This window comes from Aythya marila, assembly GCF_965140915.1.
Source record: "Aythya marila genome assembly, chromosome: 5".
NCBI lineage: Eukaryota > Metazoa > Chordata > Aves > Anseriformes > Anatidae > Aythya > Aythya marila.
Genome location: NC_139046.1, coordinates 45,988,795 through 46,001,734, shown reverse-complemented (window position 1 = coordinate 46,001,734; position 12,940 = coordinate 45,988,795). Strand labels below are relative to the sequence as shown.

At 41.8% G+C, this 12,940-nt stretch overlaps 1 protein-coding gene across 7 annotated transcripts in view; it reads right to left on the bottom strand.

Annotated features, from left to right (window-relative positions):
* TSPAN4 (tetraspanin 4) overlaps positions 1 to 12,940 on the bottom strand; it is a 400,378-nt gene that overhangs the window by 225,871 nt on the left and 161,567 nt on the right. For all 7 annotated transcript variants that reach the window (XM_082761010.1, XM_082761011.1, XM_082761007.1 and 4 more), the window contains one exon: positions 4,020 to 4,069. The gene's annotated coding sequence lies outside the window, so the exon portion shown is untranslated. The remainder of the gene's footprint in view (positions 1 to 4,019; positions 4,070 to 12,940) is intronic.

The window sequence follows — 12,940 nt, the reverse complement described above, 5'->3', positions numbered from 1 at the left end:
CGCATCTCTTTAATATATAAATCATCTGAATTTGTCGCCAAAAAAAGGTGCATCTGCCAAAACTGGATGTGCCTGGAATATTAAGGGCGCTCATTTTTGTATGTACTAAAGAATTGTTTATCAATGAAACCTGAGGGGGTGTGTGGTGCTGTTCTGTATCCTAGCAGGAAAGCTTAATTCTACTCACAAAACCAACACCAAATTCCCTGCAACAATAAAATGTCAAATCAGCAACAGAAAATGCCAACGCTAAATTCAGAGCTGAAGCCCACTTCCCATGTGGTTACCTTTAATTTTGGCTTCTTTTATTGTTATATGTCACTTGTCAGATAATGCAAAATACATCAAATTGGGGTTTTCTTTCAGAAATTCTTGCAGATGCCCTCCCCTAAACTCTTTCTTGGATCACTGCCTGTTTTTCTCTCTCCATCTTTTCCCTTGCCTCTTTTCTTTATTTCACTCTCCTACATCTAGAGCTAAAATGTCAGCAATCTCTGTAAAAATATATATACAAACAAGGAATGTCATAGCGCCTGTGTTACTACATTCATGTAACTACTCCTAGTCCAGTTCATTAGAACACAAAATGGGAAGAAATAGAGGACCAAATATAATCCTAACAGCATAGTAATATAAATAATTAATTGGTTTCGTTTGTTTGTTTTTTAATACATGTATATGTGTACGCACACACCCCTTTGTGCTGAGCATTTAGCACCTGAATCCAACTGTTCTTAGGACACAATGCCTGAAAGTGTTCCTATCACAGTTACTCCACTAAGAGGATTTACCTCAGGTTTACTGGTTCTCCAAGCTTGTCTGTTCTCTCTAGGAGTAATCAGTTGATTTACTAAAACTTAATATCCCCCAAGAAAAATCTTCCCTCACATATGTTTTTAGTCCACCAAAGCAACCCACACACAACCGCTAAGGTGTCAGCAGTGAGCACTATCTCTGTAGCGCACGGGGATTCCAAAGGCATTTTGTACCTGGCTCACTTACACGCTTGGAAAAAGCCACTGATTAAGAGGCAATAACATAAATACACCAACCAATTTCTTTAGCTTGTGCAGTCTATCTTGTCTGGGGGAAAAAAAAAGTCACAGGAATGCAGAAAATATTTTATTATTACTATTTCTTCGTAACTGTAATCTATTCAGAAAGGCTCTTCAGCACTCAGTGAACTAAGAAAATGCAGAGCCCCATCATAATAACCCCGCGAAGCAAGAGGTGACAACCAGGGTCTCTGTACTGCTCTCTCATGAGGCTAGCCAAGGCTACCTTACTTTTTTTCCCCTCAACTGAGATGCAGAGGACACCCACGGATGTGAAAGACATTTCCTGGTACGCTGGCTAACTGCAAATGGGAATGCTCCTCTAGAGCAAAGAGCTTTCTTTACCACCAGATAAACAAGCAAGCACTATTCAGTATTTGCAGCCCACTATTTCTGGGGTGCCCCATACAGTCATAGACTCATCAGCAGGCTCTTAATGCCACCCTAGCTTCAATGCATTTCTTGGCCTTGGGAGAAATGAATTGTTGTTCTTCCTTTACTCCAAACTAAGCAAACATGAAAAAGAAGGCAACATTTTTGCAGGCTAACAGAAGAACTTTCAACATGCTCGTTTCTCCCTTCACTTATGAAGCCCACTAGGAATCCCCCTAGGGAACATACCAAGGAATGTTCAAACCCTATTCTGGAGCAATAAGAAACAGAATCATGAATTAAGGAAAGCTGGAGCCATCCACTGCTAAAGCTTCTGCTACTGAGACAAGACAAACTGAAATCAGAGCTACGGAGAGGTGAATGACTTTCCCACTGTGTGAATCGTAACGTGACAGTACTAATCATTTTGCCATGTGGAATAAAACACTTCTGTGCATCCTCTCAACTATTATTGTTCTAGCACCATTACCAAGGCTGGTATTTAAGTTTTCCCCGAGTTCCTTGGCATCTCACAAAGATCTGTCAAATGCAGCTTCTGGCGCTGCTTAGCTGTTCAACGTTAACCTGTGCACAGTCAACTCCTTGTAAACGCCAGTCTTTCCTAAAAGTAGTAATTTGCATCAAAGATGCATCGTTGTGCTGCTTAAGCACCACAGACTGGCCCAGCTCCAGCCTCTTCTGTGAACTGCCATGGATTTATCCTGGCTGAGGATACAGCCTGTGTATTTAAAGGCTATGACTATCGTTAGGTTCACGCAGTTTCCATCACACCAGCAACTGAATTTGCAATCCGCAGCCAAACACTGGATCAAGTGTTTCTTGAGAGAGTTAGACACATGGAATAATGACAACAAATGAGCATGCAAGCAACATCAAGAAAGTGGATAAAGAATGTGAGTGGATTTCACAAACACTGCCTACCTTTTCCTCCAGCACAGATAACAACTCACCATCAAGATTTTGTATTAAACCTTTACAGCGCTAAGATCTCAATGTGCTGGAAATAACCCAATGCAATGCATTGGAAAATTGTTAAGCCATAATCATTTTAGCTGAGAACATCATATTTATGACAGCTCCACTGTTTTCATTACAACTTTGGCAACACGGAAAGGTTTTTACTCCCCATTTAACAACTATTTTGGTCAAGGACAGCATCACTATTAATACTGAAGTATTAGAGGCTCTGGCTGCATTTTAACTAAGGCTAGTCACTCCCTTTTCAGTTTAGGCTGAAGAAGAGTGTTGTGACCTACCAGTTTGCTTGGCTGCTGCTATAAGTGCATGGAGGGCATCCATCTGCATTTGGAACTGCAGCACAGGATAAAGGCAATTCTATGTGTGGCCTCTAATTCACAGATTTTCTCTGAAGGCAACAGAGTATCTAAACAGGTAAATAAATCCAGGAAGGCCAAAAGACAGAAAATACAACAATCCCTGACTAATGGGGTACATCTGCAGCAGCAAAGACCAGGCTTAGCTGAGTTGCCTTTTAAAGGAGACTTCAGGCTACACTGGTGCACCATTGCTGCCTGCCTGCAGTTCCCTACCTGCAACTGCCATTTAAACAGCATCTCTCAAGGCAGAGGCCCAGCTCACACACAAGCCATATGATTTTAAGGCTTCCAGAGTCTGAGCTTTCTTAATTAAGTCATAGCAACAATAAATAAATAAATAAATAAAATAGTGTCAAGGTTGGCCCCTTTAATGACCCCACTGGGACCCTTCATTGACAATATAAGACTTTAGATCTACACAGCACATAAAAGGATGCTCAATAATAAATAAAACTCAAAATTAAACACCTTAGAAGGATGGATGGGAGGACAGCTGTCTGGAATAGCAGTTGTAGATCTCTGCCTAGCTAAAAGTCGTTGCCGACATTTATGGTTGAGGCATCACATTTATGGTTAAGGCATCAGTTGAGTCATCTTTGTTTCAGTTTACCTCTCTTTGTTCCCTAGTTCCCCTTCTCATATCCTTCAGCGGTTCCTAGTAACAACTTTGTTATGGTATACCTATAAATGATGTTCACACATCATTTTGCGTTGCTTAATAGACACATGATGCAGTACCACAAAGCCTAATAATACCATCAGTTTTAGGTTTGCTGTCTCAAAGATCCCTCACAACATTATATTAAGCCTAGAAATATGCTCTTCATTCTACAATCAGACATTGGCAGGCAGATGACAATGGTGATACCGCTATGTTCCCAGAACCGTCAACAGCTGATCCATGTTTGTTTGTTTTCCTCATGGAAAAATACAATTCATGAATATCCATGCTTTCCCTATAGATTCAAGTGAAATATTTACAGATGCCTAGTTAATACAGGCATGCTTTGGTAAAACACAAAATCTCATGTAACCTGCAGCTCCTACAAAATGGGAAGCATCTATTTTCTGCCTTTGTAAAGGAGATAACTTTCCATCACCCTGGCATGCCACAATACAGATGGTTCTGATAAATATGCATCATCCCAAACAAGCAATAATGAGGAAAACAAACATCCAAATCAAGACAGCACTAGAACAACATACATCATCAAAAGGAATAGAAGATACTCACCTCTGTTTCTGCTGCTTGCTTATGCCTTGCAGTATGGTCTATTGAAGCCTCTGTAAAAGAAGAAAGAGATGGGAAAACATAAATATAAGACACCAAAAATAAGAAATTAAATAAAAATGACAAATAAAACTTCTGACGTGGCTGGAACATATGCTTAAGATTTGTTTAGCTGAATATCCACATTGATGTGAAAAATACTTGGAGAAGTTACGACCATTTGGACCCACCCCCCAGTCTGACTTTGCATGTAGAATACTGCCATTTCCAGCTCTCTTTGACAATAACTGAAAGTACATTTTTGCTGTCTCCTACAGCTGCAGACAGAGCGTAAACCCCAGGCAGGGTGGGAGTCAGTGCCTCCATGCCTCCTGCAGCAGGTGTGGGACACTCAAAGGCCATCACTTTCTTATAGATCACCTTTATTTTGGAGACTTACTTAATTAGGCCACATCCCTGAATGAAAGCCTCTGTCACAAATCCTTCTCTCCACATGTGCTAAACAACGGAAAACACAAATCAAGAAGAGAAGAGGGAAAATATGATAGAGCTAGTTTCAAAATTAGCAGATATTTACCACATAAAATCATCTTCTCTTCATGAAAACAGAAGTCAAAGTCCCAAGCATGCTCTGAAATACTTAATTGAAAGGAAAATGCATTCAAGTGCTGCTTTTCCCACTCACAGGTTTTCGGGCCCTCCATTTTGCATAGCACACGCAGATGTATTAGTTAGAAAAGCTTCCCCCTCCTTAAGACACAATTCCTAGAAACTAAAATTAAACACTACATGTAGATCGCCTGGGGACCAGGTTTCTCTGAGGGAGGGCAGAGGGAGCACCATGTGGAGCTGTGGGGCTGTGAGGGGGATCCCTGCATGGCAGGGCCCCGCGCGGGGCTGTACCCCTGAGGCAGGCCAGGGCCCACACGGCAGGAGGGGCCCACACACAGGGGCCATCCATCGAGGGAGGCCTCAGGCCCTGCCAAGAGAAAGCTGCAGGCAGCAGAACTCCCCCTTGTCCCTACAAAAAGCTCAAAGGACCACACGTGTGGCCAGCTCGGGGCCCGGCCTAGCTGCCAAGTACCTGAAGGGCCAGGCAAGAGGAGCACCATGGCTGACAGCCATCAGCTGAGCTCGCAAACACAACTTCCCTGCTCTCCTGCCTTTGGTTAAGGGCATTTTAACCTTGGGAAGCATGACCTTTCAGTCAGATGTGGCTGCTATACTGTTGTCCAATGCACAGTGTAGTGGAGAAAAGAGCTTTTGCTATTCTCCTCGAGCTGTTCTAATTAGGGAACTACACACTACTCACCTAAGCATCCACTCCCTTCGGGTGGGCGGGTTAGACATACTGTTGACTGGTGACACCTGGCAAAACCCATTTTTATTACCCACTGTAGCTATTTTGCATCCCAATATCACTGTGGGACTTGATGTTACATACCTCTACTCAGACATTGTCCACACTAAACCCTTTCCCTCCGTTACTCAGCCCTCTGCCCTCATAAACTTCTAAACACCCTTTACTTTTCTATCTGAGCATGCTTATTTTCAGAAGAGAAACATGATAGAATTAATGCCCACGCATGCACAAACACAAAATGTAAAGACTGAAGTGGAATCCACCTGTCAATTTTGGCTGGAGCAATTCTATGTTATCCTTTAAAGAGACACTGACATTTCAGATTGCCTATACATCCTCAAATTCATAAGCAGGAACGATGTACTACCCTACTGGTTACAGGTTTTACAACTGAAAACATACACATAAGAGTTATATTTTCTAGTAATTATTTTGGCACTGTAAAGGTTTTCACTTAAGCAGAGAATATTCTTTTTATTCTTAACAAACTTGATAATTAAACAAAAGTCACCAATCAGAGAGATTTTACACACCGAAATTACTTTTGGACACATCTTGTCCTAAAGTAGAACAAGAGCAAATTTTGGACCTGGAAAACACACCAACTTTCCTTGTATTACAGAATTCAAAAGCTGAGGAAGATAGTCAGAGATCCGCATGAAATACAGCTCGGTATATAATTAGCAGAGCAAAAGAAAGCATTCAAAACCAAATGTATTCGAATCAGCTCAGCCACTTCCAGCACTGTTCCAGCAAGAGGTACGCAGAGCAAGGCCTGGCCTGCTTTTCAGCCTAGATGATTCAGGTTTCCAACATTTCTAGAAGTGCAAATTTCCCTTGACAGCCATAAATTCATCTGAAGAGTGATGGCAATTAAAGAAACGTAATCTGTCACACTGCAGGGTTTTATTTTACTTGATAATGCGTTGATATATATACACACACAAGAATGAAAAGCATATTTTGACATTTAAAGCCATCCTAGCTTGTCTGTGCCATGCAGCCCAAGCTGTCAGGAGACATGTGGGAGTGCTGCAAAGTTTTTAGATAACAACAACTTCTAATTAAGAAATGAAGTTGCATTTTTACCAAATTAGAGCATGTACAGCTTCTCTCACACAAACACAAAAATGAGAAACATTTGGCTAACACTCATTTTTCTGGCCAGTCACTTCCACAAAGCAGCAACTGTGACTGAGCGATGGCACTTCAGTCTGACTGCAGGCTTTTCTTCTCCAGAGCAACACTCCATTTCGGTGGCTAAAGCGCCAGGCTGAGATTCAGATGATTATGATTCAAATCCTGGCTCTGACAAAAGCCACTTCTCTAACTTTGGGTGAATCATTTAACTGACACTCTCTCTGCTTCCAAACTAATCTGTAAAGTCAGTATAATCCTATTTTCTTTCTCTTATGCTTTAGGAATAGGGTTGGGTAGCTTGGATACCAGAACTGATAGGCAGCGTATAGTTCCATGGAGGTTAATTTCACTGTTCACAAAGAGTAACTGACACTTTTGAAGCTGCCTGTGCTTTTGTGGACTTCTAGTGATGCTCATTCTCCTCGCCTGTTAAGGTGACTGTCATGAGCGGATGGCTGTAAGCTTAGAAGTTATCAGAGTTAATACTAATACCTTCGCCAAATCTGTATTAGAAAACCTGTGTTACTGTTTCAGTTCAGAAAAGAAGGGACACTTTCCAGTCATCCCCGATTTTTACCTGTTGGTTGTCAGCCTGGGGCACACCTCAGTGCACAGAGGGGACTGACTTCTTTTGGATGAAATGAAACCCGAGGATGAGCCTCAGGAGCATGCTGAATGCATTCCAGATGCTAACAGGCATTCACTAGACTAGACTAGAGTTAGTCTAAACTACACGCACCAAATGTGGTCCATCAGCTCTTCAAAATCGACTGTCCTGCTGCATAGATCTACTATAAACAGTGTCACTTCCCTTCCCTTCCAGGCGAGGGCATGTTTTCTGCCATGTTTCCGAGTCTCCATCATTTTGATGTTCTAGTTTCACAATGCCCCACTGACAGTCATCCCGATACAAGTGGTGGGGCAGCAAACAGAAACGGAGGGCTGGTAGGTGCTCAGGTTGGTTTCTCTGCTGATACCAGAACTTATTACAGCTTTTCAGAATTCAGAGCTGTCTGAAGCTACCCAGAGACAGTGACATTTTCATAAATCAGGAGCTGCAATCTAACTGGGGGTAGAGATCCCATTCGATGGAAAGCATATGGCATTTTTAGGAGAGGTGACTTTTACCTCACAGACTGCATCCGGAGAAGATAAAGCTTAGAAAAGGTCTGGGCAGCAATGGCAGCATGTCAAGAAGTCTCTCCTTGTGTCTCTTTAAGCTAGCAGAAAGTAACAAAGCTCTTTTGTCAGCCTTCAGTTGTCTCATTGCAAATTAGCTCTCATGAAGAGAGAAGCAAGCGAAAACACCCATGAAGGGATGGGGTGGATTTGTTTGCACAATGGCTTTTGTTCCATGCAGCAATATGGAAATGCAAGATAAGGGTTTCTATTACCCAGAGGCTATAGGGTACATTGTACTCCAAGCACAGACACATCCCATTAATGTTAACGGGCATTGAGTACGCTCAGCCAGGAGAGCACAGTCACTGCGTTTTCACAGTGGTGCACATAGGCAGCAAGCTCTTGCCATCTACTTCACTTTCAACAACTTCAGGACAGCCCATTATTGCCTTCACTTCGAGAAAAGGAAATGGAACAGGAACACGTGTTGAATGGTGTTATGAGTGGTTTCAACTTATTAGCACAAGTCCCCATCTGCATCAGGAGTAACGTAATGCCTGAATTGGCCCCTCCGAACACAGCAAGCCAAATATTCTGAGGTGATGAAAATTTTGGTTAAATCTCTGTAAAGCATATTTCAAACAGGACAACATCAACAAAAGAAGCAATCTAACATGCACCAGTGATACTGCTCAAGGGATCGTGAAAGTGGCCTTGAAGAACCGGGCGCATGTGTCTCCCGGGACGCAGGACAAGCATTTTCGTCTAAGGCATGAACGCATACCCAAGATACTAGAAAGGGATGGAATAATTCCCGCGAGCTTCATGTGGCATTTACAGCAGCTCTGCCTGTCCCATGCAATATCTGATGGATGACATCAGGAAGAAACTACTCTTACCCTGTTTCAGCCTGCAGGATTTTACGTACATGGTCATCACAGCTTCCAAATGCCAGAATGAAAGTTTTCTAAATGCACCAAGGTACACACACACGTTCACTCAAACAGATCACAAAAACTAGTCTAATTCATTGGGCCAAGATCTCCTTAGAGATAAATTGTAGACCACAGTGTTAAAACAGCAGCCCAAGTAAAAGTCTAGTTTACAGTTTGAGTCATTAATTTTCTTGCTCAGGGAATGGCTCACTGATGATTGCATGAGAAGGGTCTCCAACACTAACCAACTTCATGTTTCAGGGTGATCTCTTCTTGTTCTCAAACCTCCCCCAAAGCCAACTTTTTTTCTTCTAACTCTCCCCTTCACAATACAAATACACCAGTTCCTCCCATCTTGAGAAATCCATGCCAGGATACATAAGCCAATGTAAGCTCGCTACCATTCAGCATTCTTTTCCAACAAATGCAGCCTAGAAACATCTTTTTACGCTCTCAGAGTCAAGGGAAGCCACTTTTACCACCACCTCTGATTTCTTAGTTAGGTCCTTCAGTAGCTTTGGCCATGCTCCTGCTGTTGAGCTGTTTCTTTTCATGGCTTCTGAGATCCCATTTCCTAAATCCTTCTAGTTTTCTAAGCACTCCTTTAGCATGTCCTCTGCTGAACTTTCCTCAAGCTCCATACGTTTCAATTTTTTTCTGCAATTCCATTAGCCTCTGTCCTTTTTGTTCCTTCTCTTTTCCTTCCGCATTTCATCTCATCTGCAAACAAAATTCAGCTAGTCTGATGACTTACAAAATACCACACCTTCTGTTCAAATGTGAATCTCAGCTTGTTTGCTTATATTTTGATGTGTGCTTAGCAATTACCACAAACTCATCATGGCTAAAGCAGATATCTTAATTTTCTCCTCAAGCCTCTCCCACCCATTATCTTCTTTCCTAACGATTTGTGAGCAATAACAACATCTTCCTGTTGTACCAGCCCATAACTTGACTATCATCTTCATCTTGAAGCTCACTGTTCATTCCTATATCTTGTATCTAAGCTATACCTCAGCACGGCAGACAGGCAGACGCTTCCCACACAGCATCGCTAATGGGCCAGCCATAGCATCATATCATCGACAGAGATAAAACTCTCTTGACAAATGCAATCTTGTTCCACAGCTATTTATCCAAAATGCCACTTTAATGGCCGTTTATTTTCCTAGACCATCCCCTTTGGCGATGCTATTTCTTACTAAGCAAGCCTCTGTTCATTCCCTTCTCTCTTTCAACATTGCTGAAATATCAATATCGTTGCTATATTTTCCACAGTTTAACCACAAGCCTCTCTCACCTCTTCTTCAATATCAGAAGTTCAATTTCTACCTCTGTCATAGCCTCAGGGATTCAATCAGCTCTAGTCCCAAGTTTGAAAATGCTTTATGCCCCTTGGGTGGCTTCTAGCTCCACTGAAGTCTGTGGGATGTGTGGGCCAAAATTTTGTTTTACAAGTAATTTCCAAAATCAATGAAACCATTCACAGTATGTAAAATAAAGCACACGCCTTGGGCAAGGTCTGCTTCAGAAAGGGCTTGCTGGTATGACTCTGTCAGCACAACCACCTTGCTACAACCAAAGCAGCTAATTCTCATATTATAGGTGCAGCCTATAGCAGTGCCATTGTCTTTTGCTGGTAGGATTTATACCAGTTCATAGAATTAAAACCAACAAACAACTCTTTCAGCAAAAACATTTTTTGGCAGCAGAAATGCAATGTATTAAGGCTGCTATTGGTATAGAAAAGTTATAATAAATAAGCAAGTAAATAAATCACAACATAGCCCTCTCGATCCAAGAAACCTTTCTGACACAATCTGGCCTTTTTTTTTTTTTCTAGGACTGGGACACATACATAAAACATCCGACTGATAAAAACTAAACCATATATATTTACATACATTCAGCTGGATCTATGTATGTATCCACATATACAGAGATCGATTTAAAGAATGCATATTTTTCCTTGAAAAGTACTAATTTCTACTGCTGAACTTGAAAAATTGACAGCCCACAAGATGAAATACAGCTTCAATGGAGACTGATTCTTCACACATGTAAATCAGGACATTAAAAATATTTCCAGGATTAGAGGACTGCTTAGACATGACATCATCTTTTGGCTTCTCCTGAGACTATTTGGAAGAGTGATGATATCACTTAATGCTTATTGCCAAAATTACTCTTACAGATAAGGCACCAGTGATGGTTGTATACATAATGAAAATGTAGTGGTGTCCAAGTCATCAATTAGATACCAGCATTAGCTCTCTGCAATGCCAAAGTTAGGAAAAGTGACAGTGCTTTTTAGTACTCTAAAGCTTTTTAAAAAAATACTCTCAATCACAGACCAAAAATACCAAACGTACTGATCACACAAAAAGTTTAGCTCTTTGAATTGGCAACTAGGACCACTATACTTGTTTCCATTATGTTATACTTCTTTTATAGCACCATGTTGCTACTGATTTCATCAGAACTACATTAGCATCAAACTTGCCTAATGTACTAAAAGAGGAGAATATGTGTTTTTTTTCCTGGCTAAAACAAGAAATCATTGGGACGATAGATATGGGCCATCTTGCTGTCATTGCTGCAGTTACTTTTAAAAATCAGAGCTCCTTTTTAAAAGCCCTTCCTCTGCTCACTAAACTCTTCAGTCTGCACATAAACCAGCACGGTTGTTGAACTTGCAGGAAACATTTTGCACTGTATGTACAAGGCAGTGGGAGGGGAAGAGGAACTACAGCTTGATGAAGTACCGAACCAAAAATATTGCTAGCGTGCTCTTCAAAGGAGCAGAAAACTGAGGGCTCTGAAATGAGGCAATAATGTAACTAAATGTAGATCAGCATCTATTAATGAGAGCTCAGGAAACAGATGTTGCTGAAAGCACATTACCAGCGTTTGATGCTTTTTAATGAATGTAGGACGTGAGGAGCAAAGTGTGTGAGCATTGCTACAGCACGGCTTTTTTTGAGGGGCTTCACAGTTATTTGTTTTCTGATATTTATCTTACTTCTACGGAGAAGCTCTATTCATTCCTAGTAAAAGTTGCTTTGTTCTACTTTAATACCATTTTTCTTCATTCTTGAAAGACTGGCAAATATGCATTTATGTTCACTAAATGCACATCTGTTTCTTTACCTACACTAATGGAAAACCTTATCTATTGTACCATTCCTCTTCCACAACTCTCTGCAAATATTCAAGCCCAACAATTACTATTCAGCCCTTAAGTCCAATACACACAAAAGGAGGGCACTCTACCCCACAGGAGTCGAGGCATAACACTGTACTTTGTAAAGGACAATCTTTCGTTGCAGCGATTCACAAAGCTTTACAAACACCCATGAAATTCCCCAGCTCTGTTTATTAGCATTTTAAGACAGAAGAAAGGACTTACAATTGACTCAAGGGAACAAGTCCCGGCTCTCAGCTTCTCGAGCAATGGATCAGACCAGCTTCTAGAAATGATTAGCTCCATTTATTCTGCAGAGCCCCATACTGTTGCATGTTAGAAAACCAAGAGGGATTTGTAAGGCTTTGTGGGCCGTACATGTTTTTAAGCCTCGTGATACTAAAAAAAAGTCTTTATTTCACTACAATTGCTTTATGTCTGCATAAAAACTCTATCACTGAACTTTACAGGCCTGCTCCTGGATTTGTAAGCACCCTAGCAGCTGAAGAATTAAACTCTTCCTCTAGAACATACACTGAAGGCAGAAACCTCAGGACAAATAACTCAACATGGGCTACCTTGCCCTGGTATAACTATATACCTCTGGTCAAGTATAATAGGCTTGCTCCCTTCATAACCTTCACCCACGTTTCTGCATGTGTTTCTTTTTATTGTGACTGCTGAAAGATCCACTCAGCAATGCCTCCTTTGCTGTGATCTCTCTTGTCAGTGCAGATAACCATAACAGCATTACTGTTCTTTACTCCCAAACCCAGGGCCCTCCAGGCACCTACCAGGAGGACATTTTTGAGGCACGTCCCATGGGGCATGACCAGCCTGCACAGCAGGAATAATTACAGTGATTAGACCAAGGGCAGACACAATCGCACTGAAACAACAGGACTTTTGTCACATCCTCCCCACGGGGCAAGGCCCGCTTCCTACCTGCCCTACACTGCCTGCTGCTGGCCCTTCTGCCGCCGAGGGTCCCTGCAGCTCCTTCCTCAGCTGAGCAGCCAGAAGCTCCCCTGCGAGGCTGGGTCGCGATTGTCAGACGTGACAATCTGCTACTTTTACGGTTCTGAGCCAGCATCTCCTCTGAAACTCCAGGGAAGCCCCATCAGGACACAGTGCAACACCAACAACTGGAATTAAGCACCTTTGCTGCTTCTGCCACACG